The 27574-nt window shown below is 40.3% G+C and overlaps 1 protein-coding gene across 7 annotated transcripts in view; it reads right to left on the reverse strand.

The window, feature by feature from the left end:
* The window catches only part of IPCEF1 (interaction protein for cytohesin exchange factors 1), a 168891-nt gene extending 144904 nt beyond the window's left edge, over positions 1–23987 (reverse strand). For 3 of the 7 annotated variants that reach the window (XM_061428382.1, XM_061428375.1, XM_061428378.1), the window contains exons 1-3: positions 23818–23987; positions 13935–14294; positions 13604–13714 (exon numbers count right to left, since the gene is read on the reverse strand). The gene's annotated coding sequence lies outside the window, so the exon portion shown is untranslated. Of the gene's footprint in view, positions 1–13603; positions 13715–13934; positions 14379–23817 lie in introns of all 7 variants that reach the window. The other 4 variants (XM_061428380.1, XM_061428379.1, XM_061428376.1 and 1 more) reach the window with 3 other exon arrangements.
* Between the last annotated feature and the right edge of the window lie 3587 nt (positions 23988–27574).

The following is a 27574-nucleotide window of genomic DNA, read 5'->3' on the forward strand; positions in this document are numbered from 1 at the left end:
TATGAAAAGTTGCTCAAATCCAGAAATCACAGTATATACTCAGAGCACCTCTTAGAATATATTTCCTCAAACAAACAAATATACATATTTACATATTCAGTTCAGTTCAGTTCAGTCGCTCGGTCACGTCCGACTCTTTGGGACCCCATGAATCGCAGCACTCCAGGCCTCCCTGTCCATCACCAACTCCCAGAGTTCACTCAGACTCACGTCTATCAAATCAGTGATGCCATCCAGCCATCTTATCCTCTGTCGTCCCCTTCTCCTCCTGACCCCAATCCCTCCCAGCATCAGAGTCTTTTCCAATGAGTCAACTCTTCGCATGAGGGCCAAAGTACTGGAGTTTCAGCTTTAGCATTATTCCTTCCAAAGAAATCCCAGGCCTGATCTCCTTCAGAATGGACTGGTTGGATCTCCTTGCAGTCCAAGGGACTCTCAAGAGTCTTCTCCATCACCACAGTTCAAAAGCATCAATTCTTCGGCGCTCAGCCTTCTTCACAGTCCAACTCTCACATCCATACATGACCATAGGAAAAACCATAGCCTTGACTAGACGGACCTTTGTTGGCAAAGTAATATCCCTGCTTTTGAATATGCTATCTAGGTTGGTCATAACTTTCCTTCCAAGGAGTAAGTGTCTTTTAATTTCATGGCTGCAGTCACCATCTGTAGTGATTTTGGAGCCCCAAAAAATAAAGTCTGACACTGTTTCCACTGTTTCCCTATCTATTTCCCATGAAGTGATGGGACCCGATGCCATGATCTTCATTTTCTGAATGTTGAGCTTTAAGCCAACTTTTTCACTCTCCACTTTCACCTTCATAAAGAGGCTTTCTAGTTCCTCTTCACTTTCTGCCATAAGGGTGGTGTCATCTGCATATCTGAGGTGATTGATATTTCTCCTGGCAATCTTGATTCCAGCTTGTGTTTCTTCCAGTCCAGCGTTTCTCATGATGTACTCTGCATAGAAGTTCAATAAGCAGGGTGACAATATACAGCCTTGACGTACTCCTTTTCCTATTTGGAAGCAGTCTGTTGTGCCATGTCCAGTTCTAACTGTTGTTTCCTGACCTGCATACAGATTTCTCAAGAGGCAGGTCCGGTGGTCTGGTATTGCCATCTCTTTCAGAATTTTTCACAGTTTATTGTGATCCACACAGTCAAAGGCTTTGGCATATTATATGTTAATAAAATAATACACGTGAAACACATATATGTACATGTTGGCTTTGGTTTGGCATTTCTACACTTTAAATATTTATGCTAGCTTTAGAAGAAGGTAAAGAATTACAATATGTGAATAAATAAAACCTACAGATGATCCAGTATTCTTGCTTGGAAAATCCCATGGATAGAGGAACCTGGCAGGCTACAGTCTATGGGGTCGCAAGAGTGGGTCATGACTGAGCAACTAAGCACACAGATGATCCAACTTTTTTATCCATGAACTTTCATTACATACTAGATAAATATTTCAATAAAAAAGATACTACATACATTTAATTTTTTTTAACTTTTGAAGAATTAAAACATGATGAGGATCAAAACGACCCAAAAAGCCTTTTAAAACTTTCCAGGAAGTAGAGAAGGGAATATTTCCCAACTCTTTTAAAGAAGGCAGCAGAACTCAGATATGAAAAACTAACAGAGACATTATAAGAAAAGAAAATTGTAGACCAGTACCCCTCATGAACACAGATGTAAAAATTCTTAATAAAATACTGGCAAGTTGAATTCAGTTACATATAGAAAGTATATTATATTATGACTGTGGGAAGTTTATCCCAGGCTTAACAATTGAAAAGCAATCAATATATATCACCATATAAACAGAATAATAGGAGAAAATCTCATGATCATCTCAATAGATACAGAAAGTGTGTGCACCAAAAACTCAAGCTCACATCATGAAAAGATCAGGAACAAGGTGAGGAAAGAAACATTCTCACCACTTCTATTCACCATTGTACTCAAGAAGCTACCCAGTGCAATGGGGCAAGAAAAAATTTTAAACAAATTCTACAGAATGGAAGGGAAAAAGAAAAACTCTTCATTTGCAGATGGCATGAACATTTTGAAAGGAAATCCTATGGAAATTAAAACAAACAGAAAAGCTCTTAGAACTAACTGAATTATCAAAAGGTGGGATAGAAGGTAAATATAAAGTATAAATTTTGTATCTATGTTCTAACAATAAAAACTGGAAATGGAAATAAATTATAAACTAATGACATTTATAATAGCATCAAAAAATATAAAATGGGGGAGGACATTTGTTCAAGATGGCAGAGTAGAAGGACGTGCACTCAAAATAGGGATAAATCTAACAAAAGATGTGAAAGACTTAACAATAAAATGCAAAAAATAGGGCGAGGAGAATTAAAGATCTAAAGAAATGGAAAGATATGCCTTATTCAAGAGTCAGAAGACTCAATATTGTTAAGATGTTAATTCTCTTTGAATTGATTTATCAATTCAAATCACACCCAATCAAAATTCCAGCAGATTTTTTTAACTGATAAACTGACTCTATTATTTTTATTAAATGCAAAGGAGCTAAAAAAGACAAAACAACTTTATAACAATACGAGTTACTCACCTAGTGTGGATTCATTGTAAAGCTAAAGTAATCAAGACAGTATAGTATGACATGAAGCATGGCAAATAGATCAATGGAAAAAAGCAGCAAGTCCAAAAATAAATCTACAAATATACGGTCAATTGATTTTTGATAAAACTGCATAAGCAGCTCAACAGAGAAAGCATAATCTTTTCAACAAATGGTGATGGAACAATTGAATATCTAGGTGCAAAAAAGAAAAAAAAAAACATATTTGATTCATATCTTTCTCTGTATACAAAACTGACTCAAAGTGAATCATACACCTAAAGGTAAAACCTGAAAGTATAAAATTTGTAGAGGAAAAGATAGGAGCTTTTATTAAAATAACTTCTATTTCTCGAAAGACATTTTTAAGGGAATAAAATGACAAACTATATGTGATGAAATGTTCATATTCAGAATATTTAAAGACATCTCAAAACTCAGTAAAACAACCCAATTTTAAAAATGGGCAAAAGATGTGAACAGAAACTTTACAAAAGAAGACAGAGGTCAACTAAGCATTTGCAAAGATGTTCAGTGCTATTACTCATTAGGGAAACGAAAATTAAAAACACAGTGTTTCCCCTACATACCTAATAGAATGGCTAAAGTTAAAAATATTGGTCTCACTAGGCCTCAGTGTAGAAATGGAGCAAACAGAATGCTCTTACATTACTGGTGGGAATATAAAAAATGGTCCAATCACTTCGGAAAACCAGTAGTTTCTTTAAAAGTTAAACATACACCACCTACACCCCAGCCATTCTACTCCTGGATACTTATCCAAGAGAAATGAAAGTATATGTATGTTCAAAGATATGTACACAAATGTATATAGCAGCTTTATTTGAAATAGCCAAACACTGGAAACAACCTAAATATATATCAATAAGTAAATGGATAAACAAAATTGTGGTATACCCACTCAATGAAATATTGAAAGTGAAATGTGGAAGTGTTGGTTACCCAGTTGTGTCTGACTCTGCAGCTTCATGGACTGTAGCCCACCAGGCTCCTCTGTTCATGGGATTCTCCAGGCAGGAATACTGGAGTGGATAGCCATTCCCTTCTCCAGAGGATCTTCCTGACCCAGGGTTTGAACCCTGGTCTCCTGACCTGCAGGCAGATTCTTTACCATCTGCACTACCAGGGAAGGCCGCAACAGAATATTGAACCATTATAAAAATAAATAAATTTGAATATTAATACATGGTAATAAGAGCAATGTCTCAAAATAATTATGATGAGTGAAAAATAAGTCAGACAAAAAAGATAAAATTCTAGAAAATGTAAAATAATCTATAATATAAAGCAGATCAGTGGTTACCTGAGGATGTGGAAAATAAGGAAGGGCTGGTGAGAGGGATTACATTTTCTTGATTGTGATGACAGTTTCATTGGTGTAGATATATGTTAAAACTTACCAAACTGCATACTTTAAATTGTGCCATTTATTAAACATCAATCACTCCTCAATAAAGGGCTTCCCAGGTAGAACAGTGGTAAGAATCTGCCTGCCAATGCAGGAGACACAAGAGATGCAGGTTCAACCCCTGCATCAGGAAGATCCCCTGGAGAAGGACATGGCAACCCACCCCAGTGTGCTTGCCTGAAGAATCCCATGGACAGAGGAGCCTGGCGGGCTACAGTCCAGGGGGCCTCCAAGAGTCGGACACGACTGAGCGACTGAGCACAACACAGCACACGTACCTCAACAAAGCTGGTTTTTTTTTCTTTCCTAACATCCGAGTATGAAATTAGTGTCCATAAATTTAAGAAACGGAAAGAAGGCCAGTGTAGCTAGGAACAGAATGAGTGAGAGGGAATTAAAAGGCAAAATCAGAGGTAAGCGGGGCCAGACCACATGTGTCTTTATAGGCTCAGTCAGTTGTGTGAAATACATTCAAATGGAGGATTATAAACAGAGCAGTAACATGATCTCATTTATGTGAAATGCTCCTTGAGCCTTTTCCAGGATACAGTATAGTTGGAATCATATAGCATGTAATCTCAGATTGGCTTCTTTCACTTACTAAAATTCACTTCAGAAGCCTCAATGTCTTTTGATGACTTGGTAGCTCATTTCTTTTCAGCATCAAATAATATTCCATTATCTGGATGAACCATAGTTTATGCATCCATTCCCCTGTTAAAGACATCTTAGTTGATTCCAAGTTTTGGCAATTGTGAATAAAGTTGCTATAAACATGTATTGAGGTTTTTATATGGATATAAGTTTTCAACTCCTTCAGGTAAAATCCAAGGAGTGCAACTGAAGGATAATATGATACGAATATTTCAGTTTAGTAAGAGACTGACAAACTGACTTCCAAAACTGGCTGTCCATATTTTGCATTCTCATCGGCAATGTATGAGAATTCCTGTTGCTCCAGATCCTCACAGGTATTTGGTGTTGGCAGTGCTTTGGGATTTTGACCATTCAGATGGATGTGTAGACGTATCTCCCTGTCTTAATTTGCATTTCCCTAACAAGATAAGATGTTGAGTATCTTCATACACATTTGTCATCTGTATCTTTGGTAAGGTATATGTTCAGATATTTTGCTAATTTTTTAATCACATTGTTTGTTTTCTACTTGTTGAATTTTAAGAGTTCCTTGTATATTTGGGGTTGTAGTACTTTATCAGATATGCCTTTTGTAAATATTTTCCCCAAGTCAGTGGCTTGTGTTATTCTCTGACAATGATTATATTTTAATGTAACTCATTTGATACTGATTATGCCTTCCGTCCACTAAATCTAGCTCTGCTCTGCTCTGCTAAGTCGCTTCAGTCGTGTCCGATTCTGTGCGACCCCATAGACGGCAGCCCACCAGGCTTCCCCGTCCCTGGGATTCTCCAGGCAAGAACACTGAGTGGGTTGCCATTTCCTTCTCCAAGGCATGAAAGTGAAAAGTGAAAGTGAAGTCACTCAGTCGTGTCCGACTCTAGCAACCCCATGGACTGCAGCCTACCAGGCTCCTCCATGGGATTTTCCAGGCAAAAGTACTGGAGTGGGTTGCCATTGCCTTCTAGGTGTATATAGAAAAATGAATAACATAAAAATCAAAATATTACCAGAAACACAAAATAACAAAATATGCTAAGATGTACTGTTTTCTAAGAAATAGCTTCTATTCATATATATACTGAAGAAAGATCAGAAATCCAGTGAGACTCTTGGAAAATCAGTGCAATTTGTTAGTAAGTCAGACTTTTCAGGTAATTGTAGGCATCCCCAGAATCATGGAGCACAAAATAACAGAAAGATAGAAAGCATGGAAATGGAATTATACAATACTGTTTGATATTTTGTTCCCTGCAATCATCCTATTTGGCATTTAAAAATTACGAAAAATTTTCCTAATGTCTTCCTAATGAAGATGATTGTTTTGTTTTATTTTCATGGGGAAAATGCAGGAAATCAGTTTAAATAAACATCTTTGTTAATTCTTATTTATGTAGCTGAAAATGTTAAAGAAAGAAATAAACATTTCCAGTCTTAGATATGGTCAATAATGTCAAAATCTTGCTTATCAGGTCATCTTCCTCATATACTTTTATATGTTGGGCATTTTCCATAATAACAATGTTAATTTTTTTTAATAAATGTTTGGAACTTCCCTGGTGACTTAGATGGTAAAGAATCTACCTACAATGCAGGAGAGCTGGGTTTGATCCCTGGGTCATGAAGATCCCTGTGGAAAAGAATGGCTACCCAGTCCAGTATTCTTGCCTGGAGAACTCCATGGACAGGGGAGCCTGGAGGGCTAAAGTCCATGGGGTCACAAAGTCCATATGCTAAAATTTAGCAATATGACTTAGTCAACTGAGTAGCTGTGTGGAAAACATCTTAAAAAGCTGTTTCACCAATGTAACTTTCAGGTAAATAAAAATTTTGAATGCATAAAATAAAATAACAAAACTATTAAAAGTAGGTATAGGAGAATTTATTTCCTTCTGGAGATGAGAAAGTTTTTCTAAACAATACACAAAACCCAGATTCCAAAAAGATTAGTGAATGTGATGACATAAAAGTTTTTTTCTGCACAGAAAAAAATAACATGCAAAGTCAAAAGACAAATGATCAACTGGGAAAAATATTTCAACACATGTGACAATGAGCTCATTCTTTTAATGTAAAAAGACCTCTTACAAATCAGTTATAAAAGACCATTAAACCAATAGAAAAATTAAAAAAGAACTTAGAGGCGGTTCATAGAAAACAAGCACGAAAGCTTTGCAACAAATAAAAAGACAACCTCAATCATAAAGAAATGAAAAGCAAAATGGAAATGTTATATGAATGCTCAGTTATTGGAAAGCAATTCTTAAAATATACGTCATTAAGAGTATTTAAGTGAAAAAAGTTTAAGATGTAGCATGATCTATGTAGTACACCTCTATCCGTGCTAAATAACTAAATACATATCTATATGCATTGGAGAAGGCAATGGCACCCCACTCCAGAACTCTTGCCTGGAAAATCCCATGGACAGAGGAGCCTGGTAGGCTGCAGTCCATGGGGTCTCGAAGAGTCGGACACGACTGAGCGACTTCACTTTCACTTTCCACTTTCATGCATTGGAGAAGGAAATGGCAACCCACTCAGTGTTCTTGCCTGGAGAATCCCAGGGATGGCGGAGCCTGGTGGGCTGCCGTCTATGGGGTCGCACAGAGTCGGACACGACTGAAGCGACTTAGTAGTAGTATATGCATATCTATATATACACATATACGCATTATGCTTAAATACTTTCCATATGTATTGAAATACATCTGTATGTTCTATATGCATAGAATATTCTAGAACATTGTATAAACTGGTGACGGTGGTTGCTTTTATAGTGGAAGCCTGGAAATCCAGTGTGAGTAGTAAATATAACTTTCCATCCTGTGTGCTTTATATAAAGTCTAAATTTTTAAATGGATGTCTGTATTACCTTTTCAGTGAAAAATAACTAGTTGATTTAAAAAAGCTAAATTAATACATTCAACAGATATTTCTTTGTGTCAGTCACTGTTCAAATGCTAAGAATATAGGTGATGGAAAACCAACATAAATCTCTGTCCCCAGCTCTAACATGGTCCCGAGGGGAGAACCATAAAAGTCTCTAATGAATTCTGTTCAGTCGTTATTTTTTGACAGCAACTTCACAAATGTTTTCTTTGGATATGTGCCCTTCTCAATGTAAGGGAATATACTGAGTCTTACATACAATAGTAACTATAGACACGCATTCCGTGGAACTGACACAATTGTCATCATCATAATTTGGATAGGCTTTGTCAAGTTAGAAGAAACAAGAAGAGATACATGATTCATACCTCCATATGTATTTATATCATTTTAGAACTTCATTGTGGAGAAGGAAATGGCAACCCACTCCAGTATTCTTGCCTGGAGAATCCCAGGGACAGAGGAGCCTATGACATAGGCTGCCATCTATGGGGTCGCACAGAGTCGGGCACAACTGAAGCAACTTAGCAGCTGCAGCAAAACTTCATTGTCCTTGGAGCAAAACATTTCTAACCTCTGTTTTACAATTTATCTATTGAGAGTGTAGAAGCCTCTCACTCCCTTATTGCTTATTATTCATTATTTTAGAATTCAAACCTAAACTATGTCACGAAGATTCAGGACTAAAAGCATCCCAAAGACTTTTACTATCATTCATACACACAAAATTTTCACCAGTGGCCTAAGTTTTCATTTCCATTGTATCTCTATGTCTTTTTCTCTAGATATAGAACAACTATGCCAACAAAATGTAAAATTACAGCTGTTAAGAATTTGCTTCACTTATTAAAAATGTATATTTTAGTTAAAGAATGGAGTAGCTAAAGACCAATATTCTAAAATATAGTGGATGAGCACAAGGCTTGCTCAGTGTTTGGTCATAAAGGGATTTCTTGGCCAATAAACTGGAAAAAGCTGCATATTAAGTTTCCCCACAATTAAAAATTTTCCCCACGTTGGAGAGTAACAGCACCTGTTAGCAAATTAGTCCTCTAAAAAAATTCTTCAAGGAAGAATTGTGCTTAACTCTGAGCCTCTGTTTCTTTCTTTCTTCTCTATGTTAATAAATAGATTTCCTGCCATCAGAGGAAATTATCATCTGTTCTCAAAGCAGGACACGTTTCCATTTTTAATCGTTGCTTTCCTCTCAGCAAACTCTAGGGTACTTCCTGGCCCTAGGAAGTCATGTTGTCATATTTCCTATTAGCTCACAGCTACTTCCAGCTTCTATTGGTAAGAATTACAGCATAACATACCTCTGTCACAAGGAGCTCACTCTTGGTCCCCTGGTAAGAAGAAAGTGAAGACTGAACATGTGTGTGCTTAAAACAACTGAAATTCAATACTACCTACCAGATTATTTCCTCTTAAGGATAATCCTCTCTGAGAGAGCACAGGAATAACCAATAACAACAAATGCAATCTCTCTTTTTTTTAAGCATGGAACAAAAGAGATCCAGTTCAAACCACTTCCTCAAAATAAAATAGGATGGGAAACAACCTTCTTGCTAACAGAATACCAATGGGACTTTTAAAATTACAGCCTCTCTTTCAGCTAACACTTTGCCCAAGAAAGTTTTATTGGATTCAATGTTAAAATAAATCCAAGAATTTTCTCTTACAAGTATGTTCAGACATGGATCCAAGCCTTCCAAAGTTCTGTTAGCTCTTGACTTTTATTGTTACGCCTTGCTTTCAAAGCTTCCTGGACTGAAACAGTCTACCAGCTAAAGGTGAACCTTAATGAAAGAATTCTTTGTTTCCATTTTTTTTTTAAAGGCGATGTTGTCACCAACAAAATCCCACTACAATTTCCTTAATTCACATGCAGAACAAACACGGGCTTCCCAGATGGTGCTAGTGACAAAGAACCTGCCTGCCAGTGCAGGAGACATAAGAGAAGTTGGTTTGATCCTTGCGTCGGAAAGATCCCCTGGAGGAGAAAAATGGCAAGCCACTCCACCTGGAGAAACCCATGGAAGGCTGCAGTCCATAGGGTGGCAAAGAGTCGGGCATGACTGAAGCGACTTAGCAAGCACGCAGGACGTACGTGACTGAAAAATCAGGGACCATGACGTTTTCATACTTTAGGAGACAGACACTTGACCTAACATTTGATAACTTTTTATGAGGCAAATTCACCTTCTGGTGAAAGCCTGTGAGTGACAAATATTTATCTGAGAATCTAAGCTTATCAAGAAGCTAAAACTGGTCATTTTGTTTAAGGGTGTGCTTAAGAACTTTTTGATTAAAAAAAAAAAAACCTTGAAAACTTTGAAGAGATTTCTCTCCCTTGGCAAACAGAACTGGAGACTCAAGTATTTTGTCTCCAGTTCTGCTTGAATTGCCACGTCTTCTCTGCCAGCTGGGCGCCCTCCCCCAGCCCCATCTGTGCAGCTTGCTAAATCACTGAGGAAACCACTAGGCACAAAGTCAGCACAAATAACCCTCCGAGCCCAAGAGAAGCTGTCACTTAATAAGAGAGCCCGAGGAGAGAAAGGGAGATTGGGTAGGGGCTCTGTTAAAAAAAAAAAAAAAGCACATTACAAGGTAAAGAAAAATTATCAGTAAAGATCTGTGTAATCAGGAGGTTTCCCCCAAAACCTTACAACATCTCAATGTTCAGCTGATCTTGAAGCAGGTCTGGTGGGGGGTGCCCTGGAGAGGATCATGATTGGAAAGACTTGAAAGAAATTTCTTCTAATGAAAAAGCCAGCATTAGCTGCTGCCCTGTGGAAATACAGGCTTGTCTCTCATCCAAAGTGCCCAAACCCAGATCGACTTCCTTTTCTGACGGCCTTTGGAGTGTTACTGAAACTCAAGTCATGGGTTGGCTCCTCAAATGAGCCAGTTTGCTTAGATGTCTTATCAGTCACAGACTCAACCTTAGTGCCTTGTACAGGCACAGCCTTGAGAGAGATGAGGATTAGGAGAGAGGAAGGATGAAATGAGGGAAATCTACCATCTTCACACACACAGGACAATACCGCATTGTACTGAAAAACATTTTAAATCAGAAAAAACGCTGAACGAATCTTCAAGAATAAATGCTGCAGTCTTTGTTGCCGGGCAGTTGACATTTAGAGGGTCTAGACTAAGTGTTTATCAGCTTGAAGTTGTGGGACAGATGAGCCAAACAGTTTGGCAACCAAAACTAGCTCCCAGTCGGAACCGGCTAATTCACACAATGGCACTGTAACTCATAACGACTGAAAGACTTTTCCTTTCCAAGAATGTGTTCATGTTAACCCAGATTTAACAGTGGAGAGTCTGGGAGTCAGGAAACCTAAGCAGTGAACTGAGCGTTACCTCTAACGAGCTGCTCACACTTGAGAAATCACAAAAGCTCTTTGGACCTCCATTCCCTATCCATAAAGTGATCAATGGAGACCAAATGGAGTCCACGGTCCCTCTGAGCCAAAATAGGTTTGGTGTCTGATCCTATGCAGTAGGCACTGACATCAGGCCTCCAACACAGGTGGGGAGAGGGCTTCTGAAACATTCAATATAAGCTAAGGATACTTGCTCAATGGGATGACCCAGGCTAGGACACAGTGAGGAGCAGAAGATAATTAGGCTTGAAATCAAACTTTACCTAAATGATAAATCAGTAGAGACAACTCACTGATAAAGCAATAGGATGCTCCAGAGGCAGAAACATCCTATAAGAAGCAGTAGACTAGATTAGAGCCTCAGTTCAGTTCAGTTCAGTTCAGTGGTTCAGTCGTGTCCAACTCTTCACAACCTTGGACAAGTCACTTCACCATTCTGAGCCTCAGTTTCCTCCATGGGTCCATTACTATCTTCCCTGCACACAGCACAAAGTCGATCTAAGAAAATGTGCACAAGCACCCTTGGGTGATTGTAGACATCATAGCTCAGAGGTTCCACATGAAGAGGCATTTAGGATTTAGAAGGAGGTCTCCTTCCCAAAAAATAAAACAAAAACAAACAAAAGGGTGGAAGAACATTTTTTGAGTAAACAGGTTCCAACTTTCCCACTTATAAAATATGGACACTGAAATGTCAATCGGTGAAACTTCAGTGACTCAGACGGTAAAGAATCTGCCTGCAATTCAGGAGACTCATGTTTGAGCCCTGGGTCGAGAAGATCCCCTGGAGACGGGAATGTGTCTACCCACTCCAGTATTCTTGCCTGGAGAATTCCATGGACAGAGGAGTCTGACATGGCTATATAGTCCATGGGGTCACAAAGAAGTCAGACAGAACTGAGTGACTCTCTCACTTTCACTTCACTTTACTTTCTCTAGGCTCTCCAAGAGAACAGGGAGCAGACTGTTCACTGGAAATGACAGCATGATAAAAAAGATTGCTAAACCCAAGTCTTTATCATATTTACTCAAAGCCCCAGACCACGCAAGGCATTCAAGGAAGCAAAAAAGTCAGAGAATCTCTGCTTTACACCAGGAAGCAGGACACATTCTGAGAGGCAAGGCGATCGGTAGGGTTCAGCAGAGGGATTAGTCCAATATGCCCAGCTAATCCTGAAAAAGAGGCCCAGAAACCTGGGAGTAAGGGTAAAGAAAAAAAATAGGGCACAGCCAAGATTTCCTGGGGGCTACTGATTGGGTGAACAGGTAGAGGAAAAGAAGACAGTGTTTCTTGCATGAATAACTAAGAAGAGAAGTCTAGGAAGAGAAGTATTAGACAACAAAGCTACCTTGTCCTAGAAAATATCAATACAAGTGTGATTCGACAAAGCAAAATTAACCCCTAAATGAGGGGGGAAGAGAGCTTAATGATTTTTAAAAATTATACCCAACCAAGTTTATTTGTTTTGATCAGCTCTCCATGAACTCTCAAAAGAACATAAGGAGAACAACCAGAGAATATTGAGCATTCAATTCTAAACACATGTAATGTAATAGAAATACAATTTTAATATGTCAGAGTATAGTTGTATCTCTTTTTTTTTCAAATACACACACATATAAAGAAAAAGGACAAAGTATTGAAATTTTTGCACCAAAATGTTAACTATGTTTAGTTCAATATGGTAGGAAAATGGGAAATATTTATCTTTTCCTTGTTTATTTGCATTTTGACAATCAAGATGCATTATATGTATGCTAAAAAAATAAGTATTTTTAAAAACAAGCAGTAAATAGCATGATAGTTGATAATATAAATTTAACATGAGGTTGAATGCAAAGTATTTGCCTAAATAAATCTTTTATACTATCCTTTTATCTAATTTGGTATTTACAAATCTTTTTTTCTCAAGAACTTCTTCTGGTCTTATAATAAATAGAAACCATGAAAGGAGACTATTCAAACACACCTCAAAATCCTGCCTGCCTAACTTTTAATGTCTATTTTGTTCCCCTTTCCAATTTGAATGAGGCTTTGTCCCAAGCCTCCTCAGCTATGATCTGGAAATGTCTTTAGAAATAAGATATTCCTCAGCACTTGGGCAAATCGGTGACAAGCACTCCTGACATTATATTCTTCACCCAAACAAGCATCCTCTGGCCTAAATGGAGTTCGATGACATATACTCCAGCCTGGGGATGAGAGGAGAGGGCAAGAAGCACAAATCAGCCTTATCTAAAAATAAGAAATCTCGTGGCATCCTTTTCCCTCTTCCCTCAAGGCAGCCATATGTTAAATTCTGGTGCCAGAATCAAAGGTTGGGCTTTGTTGGGGTTGGGCTCCCGCCTACACTACTTTCTGCGTGACCTTCAGCCAAGTTCTTAAACTCTCTGAACCTGTTTCTTCATCAGGTGAAGGGGAGGTAGCACTTTCCAGAGTGATTCGATTGAGAAAATTAGACAAGGATTATACTGCCTTTAACACCTTCCCTGGGAGGCAGCAAGTACACGTTAACTCTTAGTGATAACAGTAGTGCCAATCACACAGCTGGGAACGTGGGAACCAATGCAGCCTGCCTGAGAAACAGCAGTTGGAAACAAGGAGCCCTCACGAACCCTATTTTCTGGCTTCACTCCAAAGCTCACCTCAGTGGCGCTCACTGCCCAGGAAGTTCTAAACACTGTAGAGGAGACCTCACTGGCCAGGGGCTTCCATCCATTGGCAAAAGGCCCAGGTCCATGGTAAGAAACATGAGGCTGTGGGGAACAGACGGCAATGCTCAGTATCTGAACTCCATCCGGGACTGAGAGGAGACTCTTGCTAACCCACACCCAACATAGATCACAGAGGAGTAAGTGTTTAATGCAAAGTGGAAACGACCCCACGTCTAGGACTCTGCTGCTCCCAGGAACACCAAACTGAAAAGCAAGTCCCTTCCGAAGGAATAGCCGAGCCTTGCTTGCTCTGCTCACTTACTCCGCTAAGTGGTCTGGGATCTCTCTCCTCTTGATGGCTTCTCAGGACAGGATAGCTGGGGATCTGATGTTCTTGTCAAGGCAACTGATCTGTACTTCACTCTGGAATGCTGGTGAGCGTCCACAAAATAAATTGTGCCTACTGCGTACCTCCAACCCTGCCCGACAATTCCCTCTAAGTCCCTGTTGCCTACGCAAAAAAGGTTCCAGTTGGTTAATCAAGTTGAAAATTCAAGTCCAGGGAGCTCAGTGGCTTGTGTTCCAGGGTGAAATGCAGCTTGAGCTGGAAAATCCTGGCCAAGTTTCACCAAGAGAGTTCAAGTTCAGAGCCTTCTCTTTGACAGAATGGCTATAGTTGACTCTAACCAGGGAAAGATAATGTTAATTCACATGATGATAAGGGAACTTACAAGATGATCATGTCTGTTCTCTTGCAGTAAAACCCCTGGAAAACATGAGATATCCAAAAGGCTCTTGGTGAATGTTAAATATTCAAACATGGCCTTTTCATCATATTATATGATTAATATTTACATTCACGAGTGAGAACAATTCTTTGCCTATTTTATCAGGATCATAAGAGAGGCTTGGATTCATGGTTCAACAAGGAATCAGCAAATAAGGCCTTTGGCGTAATTTGCCTTAGGCTTTTAACAGGTAGAAAGAACAAAGTTGTTATAACTGACCTGTACTTCAAGTGAATGAATTAAATGTTCCTGGCACAACCATTAGTTTGCTAAACTTGCAGAAGTTTCAAGAAGTTGATGAGGTAACATGTAGTCATCAGACCAGAAAAACTAGTGCAAACATCCCCCATATGGCTTTATCCTCTGAGTTATCCGAACAGAATAATCACAAACAAGTAGCTTCGTAACCATAAAAAGCATGGTTTTCATGTTCCCCGTCATTTTCTCAGTTTTTTTTAAAAGAATGAAAGGTCTCCTCTTTCAAACATGACTTAGTATAGCCAAGTGTCTTCTGGGTGAGAAGTGACACCTTACACCGAATTATATTCTGTGGGAGTGGATAATGTTAAATTGAGACTCCTGGGAAGAATTTTGAGCTGTCTCCATTTCTTTCCTTTTTTCTGAGAGGTCTTGTATTTTCCTATTTTAGATATGTTTGGTATCGATATAAAAATTTGTCTATAAATGGTTAAATGTTCTATTCCTAGGTAATATTAGAGATTAGTACACCAAACTCCTAAGGAAGTTTTTCCCTTCGTGAAAGTCAGGGGAAAAAAAGAAATTCTAATTTGTTCAATGTGAAAGAATCTAACCAGCCACAAATTTCCATTGAGCATTTTGAAAGAAATTACCTAAAATTAATAACAAGTCTAAAGAAAATTGATTGTTAATAAATTAAGAGGAGGAACAAAAAGGTATTTTTAGTTTTGAATAGATTAAATGAACTAGCCAACCTACAGTAATGTTTTCCTGCTATAAGAATGTTGTCCTGCTAGGGATAATTATGGTAATCGGGATTAGGGTAATTTAAACTGGACTGACTGAAAAGAGGAAGTAAGAGATTCTTAAATTGCAGAAAAACCCAAGAATATACTTAAAACCCTGGCTGTTTATGCTGCCATTAAAACAGCTATGCGATACCAAACTAATTTTATGTGTGAAAGTGAAGTCGCTCAGTCGTGCCCGACTCTTTGCAACCCCATGGATAGCCTGCACCAAGCTCCTCCGTCCATGGGATTTTCAAGGCAAGAAGTACTGGAGTGGGTTGCCATTTCCTTCTCTAGGGAATCTTCCCAACCCAGGGATCAAACCCAGGTCTCTCACATTGTAGACAGACACTTTACCGTCTGAGCCACCAGGGAAGTCCTTATGTATCAAAGGGATCAACAATCATAGATGAAAGAACTAAAATGACCCAACGTCGATGACTTGGGAAGTCTCTCTTCGCTATATATTTAGATTGAAGTCTTGAGTTTTTATGTTTGGACCAAAACACCATCACATCGCATCATTTTCCAGTTCAGAATATTTGAACTTTTCTTTCACTGTACAGCTTGAGGAAATAAACATCCTCTCAAACGGACACTCATGTTCCATATCTAGTAGATGACCACAACAGTATAATAATCTGGAATCCCCAACTAGACTCAACTCATGAAAGGAGGCTCTTTTACAGATTTCACAATAGCCTAATTTCCATTCTGTTAATGTGTCCCATTGTTCAGTGTCTGTATTCATTCCCATTCAGTGATGAAGTGGATCTACTGTTTGAGGCCCAGTGCCACCGGTTAAAGTCAGAGAAATGAGTCATGCTGGATTTGGTCCCTCGAAGCACTTGCCAGCAATTAGATGAGTTTATGACTCTTACTCTTTACTCCCTTTAGTTTCCTAGGGCTATAGTTACAAAAGACCACAAGCTGAGTGGCTTCAAACAACAGAAACTTGCTCTCTCATTAACCCTGGAGACCAGATGTCTGAAATCAAGGTGTCATTAGGGCCACACTCACCATAAAACCCACAGGGGAAAATTCCTCCTCACCTTCCCCAAGGCATCTGGAGGGCTGGCCATTCCTTGGTGACCACTGGCTTGCAGCTACATCACTCGGATCTCTGTCTGCCTCATCACATGGCTTTCTCCCAAGCTACCTCTGGCTTCACAAGGCTTTCTTCTTACAAGGACATCAGTCTGCTTGGATCTGGGCTCCTTTCATTATGACTTTAACTTAATTACATCCACAACTCCTCCATTTCCAAATATGACCACACTCTGAGGTACTGGAGGTTAGAACTTTAGCAGGTTTTTTCCCTTGGGGGAGGAGGCACAGTTTAACTCATAACACCCACTACTATCTTTCATCCAATCCTCTTTTGCCTGTAAAGCTCTTATATATCAACTGAGTCTCTACATGGTAAGATAATAAAATCTGAGCCAAGACAGAAGGCCCCATTGGTTTATAATGTTTTCATTTGCTTCAAAGCATTTCCACTTAATTGCATTTGGTCCACACAACAAAACTGGATAGGTATTTTTATCTCAGGTTTTATGGATGAGAAAACTAAAGTGCAGAGAAGTTAAAGGCCTTGCTTGGTAGCACACAACCTTTGTACTGCCACAGGCAGAATACTCAGGCCTCCTAACCTCTTCATCTGTGCTGTTCCCACTAATCAACAAGGCCTAACATGTAGTATCATCACTATGGGTGCACTGACACTCAACAAAGAAACTGGATTTTTCAAATTAAATAGGACATTGTTACAAAAGAGCAACAGGAGGGACGCTTGTGATGGTCAAGGGTTATGTCTCTTGACGAAAGTCACAGACTATCCAAGGATGGTTCTGAAAGTCATGAAGCCCACTGGATCTCCAGACTCCTTTGGTTCCATTTGGTTGAGAAGTACTCCCTACGTAATCCTTTCAGTTCAGTTCAGTCACTCAGTCGTGTTTGACTCTTTGCAAACCCATGAATCATAGCATGCCAGGCCTCCCTGTCTGTCACCAACTCCTGGAGTTTACCCAAACTCATGTCCACTGAGTCAGTGATGCCATCCAGCCATCTCATCCTCTGTCATCCCCTTCTCCTCCTGCCCCAAGTCCCTCTTTTTCAATGAGTCAACTCTTCACATGAGGTGGCCGAAGTATTGGAGTTTCAGCTTCAGCATCAGTCCTCCCAATGAACACCCAAGACTGATCTCCTTTAGGATGGACTGGTTGGATCTCCTTGCAGTCCGAGGGACTCTCAAGAGCACTCTCCAACACCACAGTTCAAAAGCATCAATTCTTCAGTGCTCAGCTTTATTCACAGTCCAACTCTCACATCCATACATGACCACTGGAAAAATCATAGCCTTGACTAGACGGACCTTTGTGGCAAAGTAACCCTTTAGGTCAGCCTAATGGCAACCCACTGCAGTATTCTTGCCATGGACAAAGGAGGCTGGTGGGCTGCCATCCATGGGGTCGCAAGAGTCGGACATGACTCGGCAACTAAACACAACCACCAAGAAGTAGCTACATTGACAACCACATACATGCAGTCAGGTCAGGACACAGGGAGTGCCCTCACCAAAAAGAAAAATTCTTTTCCATTAACTCTTCAGCCAAGAAATAGAAAGGAATGTCAGTTAAGGAGATTTCAAAGCAGGAAGTGAATCTGCTCATACTCCTCCTTGGTCTCCCAATTCTTGGTCTCAGTTCACTACTTATATAAGAAAATATTGAATGCAAATGAAATCAATGCAATGTCATGTACACTGGTAGTTAGGCCACAGGCTCAGAAATGCACAAAGATCTGGGCTTGAATCCTGTCTCCGTACCTGCCTAGCTGAGTGCTTTTAGGGTATTTTAACTCTTGAAGCTTCAACTTCATGGACATAACAGCAGTGCTCTTAGTATTTCCCAGGACTGTTTTGAAAAGAGATTGCTTTGACAATTGTTCATGTGAAAATAAATGTGTTGATTACAGTGCCTTGTTCGACAATATCTTTAGTTTGTATTCAATATCTTGTATCCAATATCTTTGGAGTTGTATTCAACTCCATACATGAACATTCAGTAAATGCTATGGACCATCTGTTCCAAAGCCTACCACGTTGCTACTTCTAGTTAAATTTGCATTGCATACTGACTGGGTTTCCCTGGGTTTTACAACTGGGCAGAAGGTTCACTGTTTGGTTTAGTTCTTTCATCCCTAATCTAAATTTCAGTTTTTGCTAAAGAAGTGGTAATTTTTTATTCAGAAATTTTTTAAGAGTTCTTCCATACTCTAGCAATTTGGGATGAGTTTAAACTTGTTAACTTTTCACATTTCAATGCCTTCTATTTCAACTCCCATGTCAGTTTAAGAAATCTGTTTTTTGCTGATATTTGTGTTTTTTTTTTTTTTTTTTGCCTCTTTGTCTGCCAATAATCTCTCACTTGATCATTTCTAACACAAGGACAGGAGATTTGTTCCAGTGCCTATAAGCCAAAATAAATGATTTTGGTTAAGTCTCTGATAAGGGCCTCCTCCACAGTGACCGGTCAGTACTGAGTGGGATGGCCAAGATCCTAAGAAGAAATATTTGCTACTCTACAAAAATATTTTTCTGATCTCTCCCCAGGTATACCAAAATGAAAAAGACAAGTCAATATTCCCTTAAAAATAAGTTACTCTTATGACAGCAGATATAAACTTAATTTAGAACTATCCAACTGACTGTTGAACTTGCTAGAATGTTACCCAATACAGCTTCAGAGGCAGTTATAAATCATCTAGAGAAAATAGCCTTTTTTCATGTTATTCCAGGAACCAAGTAGACTAGTCAGCCCCAGAGGGGATCTGGTTCACTATTCTCACTTTAGAGCTGTCACACAATTCTGCACCAGACTTAATCTCAAAGGGAATTCCCAATGAAGATTAAATAATATAACTCATGTCAATTCAACTGCAAGGAACCACAAAGTTTAGCACACTATAACTAAAAACTACTTAGTGGAAGATTAAGAGAGTTAAAATTGCGTTGATTTTTTTAACTCCACATTTATTTTGTTTTCAGATTATTAGGGTAGTCTCAATATGCTTCACTAATGAAAAATTTGAAAAAAAAATAGAAAAGCTTGAAGACAAATAAAACTATCATCAGCTATAAACCAAATTGGTGGTGGTGGTGCAGTCCCTAAGTATGTCTGACTCTTCTGACCCCATGGACTGTAGCCTGCCAGGCTTCTCTGACCATGGGATTCTCCAGGCAAGAATACTGGAGTGGGTTGCCATTTCCTTCTCCAGGGGATCTTCCTGACCCAAGAATCAAACCTGGGTCTCCTGCATTGCAGGCAAATTCTTTACTGACTGAGCTATGAGGGAAGCCCATAAACCAAATTAATTACATGTTAATGCATTAACATATTTACCTCAGTCTTAGTGTTTTACTTAGCTGAAAGTTGTTTCTTCTTTTTATTAATTTAACCTTAGTATATCACAATATTTCAAAAACATCATTTTATTGATGGTCTTTTTAATACACTATCATGTATTTAACAATCTTGAAAACTAAGCATATAAAATTTATTTTTAATCAATAATTCATGAATCATGCTTATTTTATGAAATTTCAATCCAGTTCAGTTCAGTCGCTCAGTCATGTCCGACTCTTTGCAACCCCATGAATCATAGCACGCCAGACCTCCCTGTCCATCACCAACTCCTGGAGTTGACTCAAACTCATGTCTATCAAGTCAGTGATGCCATCCAGCCATCTCATCCTCTGTAGTCCCCTTCTCCTCCTGCCCCCAATCTCTCCAAGCATTAAAGTCCTTTCCAATGAGTCAACTCTTCTCATGAGGTGGCCAAAGTATTAGAGTTTCAGCTTTAGCATCAGTCCTCCCAATGAACACCCAGGACTGATCTCCTTTAGGATGGACTGGTTGGATCTCCTTGCAGTCCAAGGGACTCTCAAGAGTCTTCTCCAACACCACAGTTCAAAAGCATCAATTCTTCAGCACTCAGCCTTCTTCACAGTCCAACTCTCACATCCATACATGACCACTGGAAAAATCATAGCCTTGACTAGATGGACCTTTGTTGGCAAAGTAATATCCCTGCTTTTCAATATGCTATATAGGTTGGTCATAACTTTCCTTTCAAGGAGTAAGCGTCTTTTAATTTCATGGGTGCAATCACCATCTGCAGTGATGTTGGAGCCCAGAAAAATAAAGTCTGACACTGTATCCAGTTTCCCCATCTATTTCTCATGAAGTGATGGGACCAGATGCCATGATCTTTGTTTTCTGAATGTTGAGCTTTAAGCCAACTTTTTCACTCTCCTCTTTCACTTTCATCAAGAGGCTTTTTAGTTCCTCTTCACTTTCTGCCATAAGGGTGGTGTCATCTGCATATCTGAGATTATTGATATTTCTCCTGGCAACCTTGATTCCAGCTTGTGCTTCTTCCAGCCCAGCGTTTCTCATTATGTACTCTGCATATAAGTTAAACAAGCAGGGTAACAATATACAGCCTTGATGTACTCCTTTTCCTATTTGGAACCAGTCTGTTGTTCCATGTCCAGATCTAACTGTTGCTTCCTGACCTGCATATAGGTTTCTCAAGAGGCAGGTCAGGTGCATAAAGTAATGGTCAAAATTCTACAGGCCAGGCTTCAGCAGTACATGAACCATGAATTTCCAGATGTTCAAGCTGGTTTTAGAAAAGGCAGAGGAACCAGAGACCAAATTGCCAACATCCATTGGATCATGGAAAAAGCAAGAGAGTTCCAGAAAATCATCTATTTCTGATTTATTGACTATACCAAAGCCTTTGACTGTGTGGACCACAATAAACTGTGGAAAATTCTGAAAGAGATGGGAATACCACACCACCTGACCTGCCTCTTGAGAAACCTATATGAATGTAGAAAACAACACAAAATAAAAAAAAGATAAATTGGTGATTAAATTTGTAAGTGTGACCATAGAGTTTTAAAAACTGAAGAAAATTTGTTGGCAATTGCCATTTGGTAAAGATCTATGTGATGGCAGGCACCATGCAACTGCATTTCTAATCCTTACATGACAGCACAAAAAGCTCATTTTATTATAATTATCACTTTGAAGGTTCAGAGGTCATAGAGCTAGTACGTGGTGGATACAGACTATGAACAGATGTGTCTAATCCCCAAACTGTTTCCCGACTACATCACACTACCCGCCATCATCACCTCCACTTGATGACTTCTTCCACCGCCACCTCCATCACCACCACTATCATCTCTACCATCACATCTATGGATCTTTACCGTCACCTTCACCAACACCGCTCTCCACTATCACCACTTTCAACACCATTTCCACCACCAGCTCTATCACGTCCTCTACCATTCCCTCCATGACCACCTCGACCATCTCCACCACCACCTCCAGGATCCACCACAACCTCCAGGATCTCCACCACCACCTCCAGCATCTCCACCACCACATCCAGGATCTCCACCACCACCTCCAGTATCCACCACCACCTCCACCATCTCCACCACCACCTCCAGCATCCACCACAACCTCCAGTATCCACCACCACCTCCAGGACCTCCATCACCACCTCCAGCATCTCCACCACCACATCCAGTACCTCCATCACCACCTCCAGTATCCACCACCACCTCCACCATCTCCACCACCACCTCCAGTAACCACCACCACCTCCACCATCTCCACCACCACCATCTCCACCACCACCTCCACTATCTCCACCACCTCCAGTATCCACCACCACCTCCAGTATCTCCACCACCACCTCCAATACCTCCATCACCACCTCCAGTATCCACCACCACCTCCAGCATCTCCACCACAACCTCCAGCATCTCCACCACCTCCACCCTCTCCACCACCACCTCCACCATCTCCACCATCACCTCCAGGATCCACCACCACCTCAACCATCATCTCTACTGGCAGCTCAGACTCTATGTCCTCACCACCTTCCCCATCACCACTTCCGCCCCCCTCTACACCTCTACACAGGCCACCATAACGCCACTCTTAAGGTTTCTTATCATGTCTTTTCTATATACCCTTTCTTCTCTTCCCACCTTCATATTCTCCTCTCCTGCTTCACTCTGACCTTTTCCAACCTGGACTTCCTTACGTGCCTGAGTCATAGAGATAAGGCAAACACTGCCAGACCACACTCATTTTATGAATAAGCCCAATCATTCATTCATTGCACAAACACTGACTGAGAGCCTAGTATGGGACAGGCACTGTTCCGAGCACTGAAGAGTCCAGTAATTCTTCCATTTGTAGGATTTTCTTCAATACCAAAGAGCTTATAGGATTTTCTTCACTCTCATACACCATTTACCCATTAAACTTGCTTGAGTTCCCAACTCATTCTGCCTGGCCTCCACAGCAGGTGGAAAGCAGAAGTGAACTGCTCAAAAAGGATACGCGAGTAAAAAGGAAAGTCAGGCAATAGTCATGAAGTAACTTCTTATCACTTATTGCCACAGCAAGCCACCACAGGAAAGAACTTCCTATTTCCATACTGCTTAACGCAGCTTGCCTGTAAGAGTTCACACATGGACTATCTTCAGAAAAGACACTTGATATATAAAGAGAGGAGAGAGATGTTTAAAAATAAAGAATATGTATACCAACAAATATACAAACTGAAGTCCTTTTTCTTCTCACTTGCATGATGTGTGCAGAAGGAAACCCATGTTCTTTCTGTTTCTATTTCCAAGTCAAATTTTAATTAGCTGTAGAGGAATCCGAGTCTGTGTATGACTATACAATGCCTAAGAACACACAGGCCCCTACATACTAATAAATTCCACTACTACAGTCAGCAATGCCTTGGTGGCTTATAATCCTGTCTCTTACAATTAAGTTTCTTTCACACATTCACAAGCAAAGAAAACCAAACGTTCCAGACGTCCTGGGTAAAAACCTCTGAACCAACATTACCTAAGTTCCCATTTCATATGGAGATATCTTATCAAGCCTGTGACTTTTTATCTAAAAGTAAAATCCCCTCCAGCGGTCTGCATACAAAGGAGGATTCTCTACAAAGAACACACCTTCTGAAAAGAGGGTGGCCACAGAGTGTTTTCCCAGATGAATTCCTCAGGACCCACACACATGCCAAACTGTTCCTCTAAATCAAACCCGTGGTCTGCAGTCCCAGCAGTTATCAATACAACATCCACTACAGAAATAGAAGAAAGGAGAGTTCACAGTTCTCTCCTTCAAAACTCTAAAAGTGTCTGTAGCACTGGACTTCCCAACAGCAAGTTTATGAAAAGCTGAGCAAACATGACATCCCAAGAGTCACATCTTACTCACAGCTCACTATTTTAAAGAAAGTGCCAGAGTATCCGTTGCTTCACCATCTTGAGATGCCAAGCAATGACTTTATACGTCAGCCAAGGAGTGGTTTTACTTACATGCAATAAAAAGAGAGTAAATCCAAGTACCAGCTCTTTATCCCTGATTTCAGAAAATTCATAATACTCTGAGGTCAAGGTTGAGGATTCCTCCGTATGCAGCCACAGCTGGGGCAGCTCCACAAGACGACCATTAGAAGCTGGCCAGAGAATAAAGCTCTTTCAAAAGAAGAGGAAGTGTCATCTCTAACTTCCCCAATCTCATTGTTCTTCCTTCTTATTGTTAATAAGCCTTCCTTGATTCCAAAACACAGGACACAATTCATGTAAATTAGTTACCTCTCCTCTGTCAGACTCCATTGATCACTAAACACTATTCAGTATGTTCATTTCCAGGCCACACGTGGGAAACATTACATCATTTTGCATTCTCATTTTGGAGGCAAAGATGTTTATTTGCAGGCGAGGGTGGGATGGGGTGGGGTGAGGTCATTTGCAGAGCTGCTCCTGGTGGGTTTAGTTGAAATGCTGCTTTTTTATCATCAACCTCTTTTAGGCTCAATGTTCTTTTGCATTTCCCTTCTTTCTCACCTCATAGTGTTCATATTACTCCTAAATAGATGACACAGATAAATGTGCAAAAAGTATCTTATGTTAAAAATAAGTCAGCCTGTCTTTCTCCTGCAGCATAATTAATAGATTCTCTAACTTTAAAACTTATATTTCACGTGCTCGAAAAGGAAAATGACAGGGGAAAATTAGGGAGACCTGAACTCACCATCAATAAATGTCTGCCCTCTGACTTCTCTTTTTCAATACCAGCATCTTGTCTCCTTAAACCTTCTTGAGGAAAGAACATGATCTCATTGTACTTACGGTCCACTTTCAACAAAAAGGAATCAAGTCATTTGAAACAGGCTCATGACCATGCAGTTTCCCAAAATGTGGTCACTAGATCCTTAGCACATGTATTAGTTATCTATCGCTGTGCAACGGACGATCCCAGCACTAGGCTGAAAACAACAGACACCTATTATGTCTTAGTTTCTGAGTGCCGGGAATCTGGACCCAGCTTAGCTGGAGTCTCCACAAGGTTACAGCCAAGGAGTCAGCAGAGACTGTAATTATCTCAAGGAAAAGAAACGCCTCCAAACTCACCCACATGATTGTTGGTTCGATTCAGTTTCTCAAGGGCAATAGGATTGATGACCTCGATTCAGTGCCAGCTGTTACCCCGTAGGTCTCCCTTCAGTCAGTTCAGGACATGGCGGCTGGCCTTATCAGAGCAAATAAGTGAGAGTGAAGGAGGATGGGAATGAGGAGTCCAGCTCCTCTTAAATCCCCATGTGTCACCTTTTAGACCTGATCACAGGCAATTATGAAGGCTCTCCCTGGAAGGTTTCATAGGGATACTGCCTTCCCCACCCCAGACTTGGTGACAGCAGGACCTCACAGGATCTGAGGGGAGTGGTGGTCAAAGTCCCAGGCTCCCTGTCAGTCCTGCTCTGTGGCTAAGTTACATTCCAGAGTCATTTTACCTGAGGCCTTGGGGCAGGGTTCTCTTCTGGGGCCTCTGCTAGAGGCCTCCTTATGAAGGGAGGTAGGGAAATCCCCATTACTCAGTTAGGACCAGTCTATTCCTGGCCCTCCTCCCACAGACCTACTTGCACCTCAGGGGCCATAAAACTGCCAAGTCTTTCCTTTGGGGATGGCAAACAGATGGGGAAACAATGGAAACAGTGACAGACTTTATTTTCTTGGGCTCCAAGATCACTGTGAACAGTGACTGCAGCCTTTAAATTAAAAGACACTTGCTCCTTGGAAGAAAAGCTATGACAAACCAAGACAGCATATTAAAAAGCAGAGACATGACTTTGCCAACAAAAGTCCATTTGTCAAAGCCGTGGTTTTTCCAGTAGTCATGTATGGAAGTGAGAGTTGGACCATAAAGAAGGCTGAGCACTGAAGAACTGAAGCTTTTGAACTGTGGTGTTGGAGAAGACTCTTGAGAGTCCCTTGGACTGCAAGGAAATCAAACTAGGCAATCCTAAAGGAAACCAGTCCTGAATGTTCATTGGAAGGACTGATGCTGAAGCTGAAGTTCCAATACTTTGGCCATCTGATGCAAAGAATTGACTCATTGGAAAAGACCCTGATGCTGGGAAAGATTGAAGGGGGGAGGAGAAGGGGACAACAGAGGATGAGATAGTTGGATGGCATCACCGACTCAGTAGACATGAGTTGAGCAAACTTCTGGAAATGGTGAAGGACAGGGAAGCCTGGCGTGCTGCAGTCAATGGGGTTGCAAAGAGTCAGACACAACTGAGCAAGCGAACCACAGCACATCAGTCCCAACCCTCCCCATGCTCCTTCCTAAACCTTCCTCCAGTTGTAAACTCACCTGTGCCTTCACAGTGAGTGACCTTCCTTTGTGGCTTGTTACTCCAACCCCTGACAACTCAGCTCTCCCTTGCCCAGCTCAGTGGACCTTCTGACAGAAAGAGACTGTGAACAAGACAGAAGTCACAATCTTTTGTAACCTTTTCTCAGAAGTGATATCCTAATACTTTGTCACATTCTGCTTGTTAGAAGCTAAATTCTTGATCCAATCTACACTCTAGGGGACAGAACTCTATAAAGCATGCGTTCCAGGAGGTGGGGCTCACACAGGTTGTTCCTGTCCATCCAAATATTAACAAAAGGGAAGACTCACCTAAAGATATAATCTTCAATACAGTCATACCAATAAGGGAAAATCTGAGACTTTCACCCAGGCAGTAAATCAGCCTGCAGCCCACTCCAGTCATTACCAAGATTACACTGCTCAGACCTGGACACCTAATGATCTTCATGATTCCATCTCCAAGAAACAAAGTACCACATAAGAACATCATAAATGACACTATAAAAGTAGCCTAGAATCTGGAAAGTGGCTGAAGCAATTTCAGTGGGAAAAAAAAAGTATAACTTTTTACCTAACCACAGGCATGAGAAAACCTCAACACAAGCCCAGAGTTGGACCTTTCTGTAAGTTTATATGGGTTTATATAATCACCTTAATCATTTGTCCCATTAGGATCAGAACTCCCTGACACCTGGCCCTTCTCCTCTTAAGGGTCAATGAATCTGCTCCTTCCAAGGATGACAAGGCAGAGTTTTATTGCATGGAGCCCCCACCAACCCCACCAGACACAAAAGCAGGTCACTCCTTCCATCTTCCTTTGTGAACACGAACTACTTAGACCAGCACAAACAGAGGGTCTGTTTCCTAGTCCACAGCCACTGGGGATGAGGAGAGAAGGGTCATTCTGGGAGGAGAAGTAAATAATTCTAAGACCTAAATTGACTTTGGATCTTCCTCATGTGAAGAGGTGCTGATAACAGCTGACAGAGACCAGTGTCACTGGATTAAGGGCAACATTCTCAAAAGCAAAGTGGAAATCCTCTGTAAGGCATGGTTTGTGTCTCTGTTTTTTCAGAAGTTATTTAATTTATTGATTAAACATAGTCTGCATTCCAACACCTCCCATACCTCACCATCCAATGTCAATAAAAACTGCATTAAAAATAAATAAGTGTTGAAGGAATGAAGAAAGAGAATATATAACCAAGTTACTACCTCATTCAAAGCTTTGCCTTTGAGGAATAAATAAAGTTTGAAAACTAGTTCAGTTTCTGGTCTCAGACATCCTTTCATTTCTTTATATTAATTTCATGAGATGATAAAAATTAAATCAAATCTGTGGAGGAGTGATGGGATTATAAGAAGACGCTGTACATTTTGACCAGAGATACAATGAAAGTTCTCCCAGTGGCT

Source organism: Bos javanicus, chromosome 9 (assembly GCF_032452875.1).
Source record: "Bos javanicus breed banteng chromosome 9, ARS-OSU_banteng_1.0, whole genome shotgun sequence".
Lineage (NCBI taxonomy): Eukaryota > Metazoa > Chordata > Mammalia > Artiodactyla > Bovidae > Bos > Bos javanicus.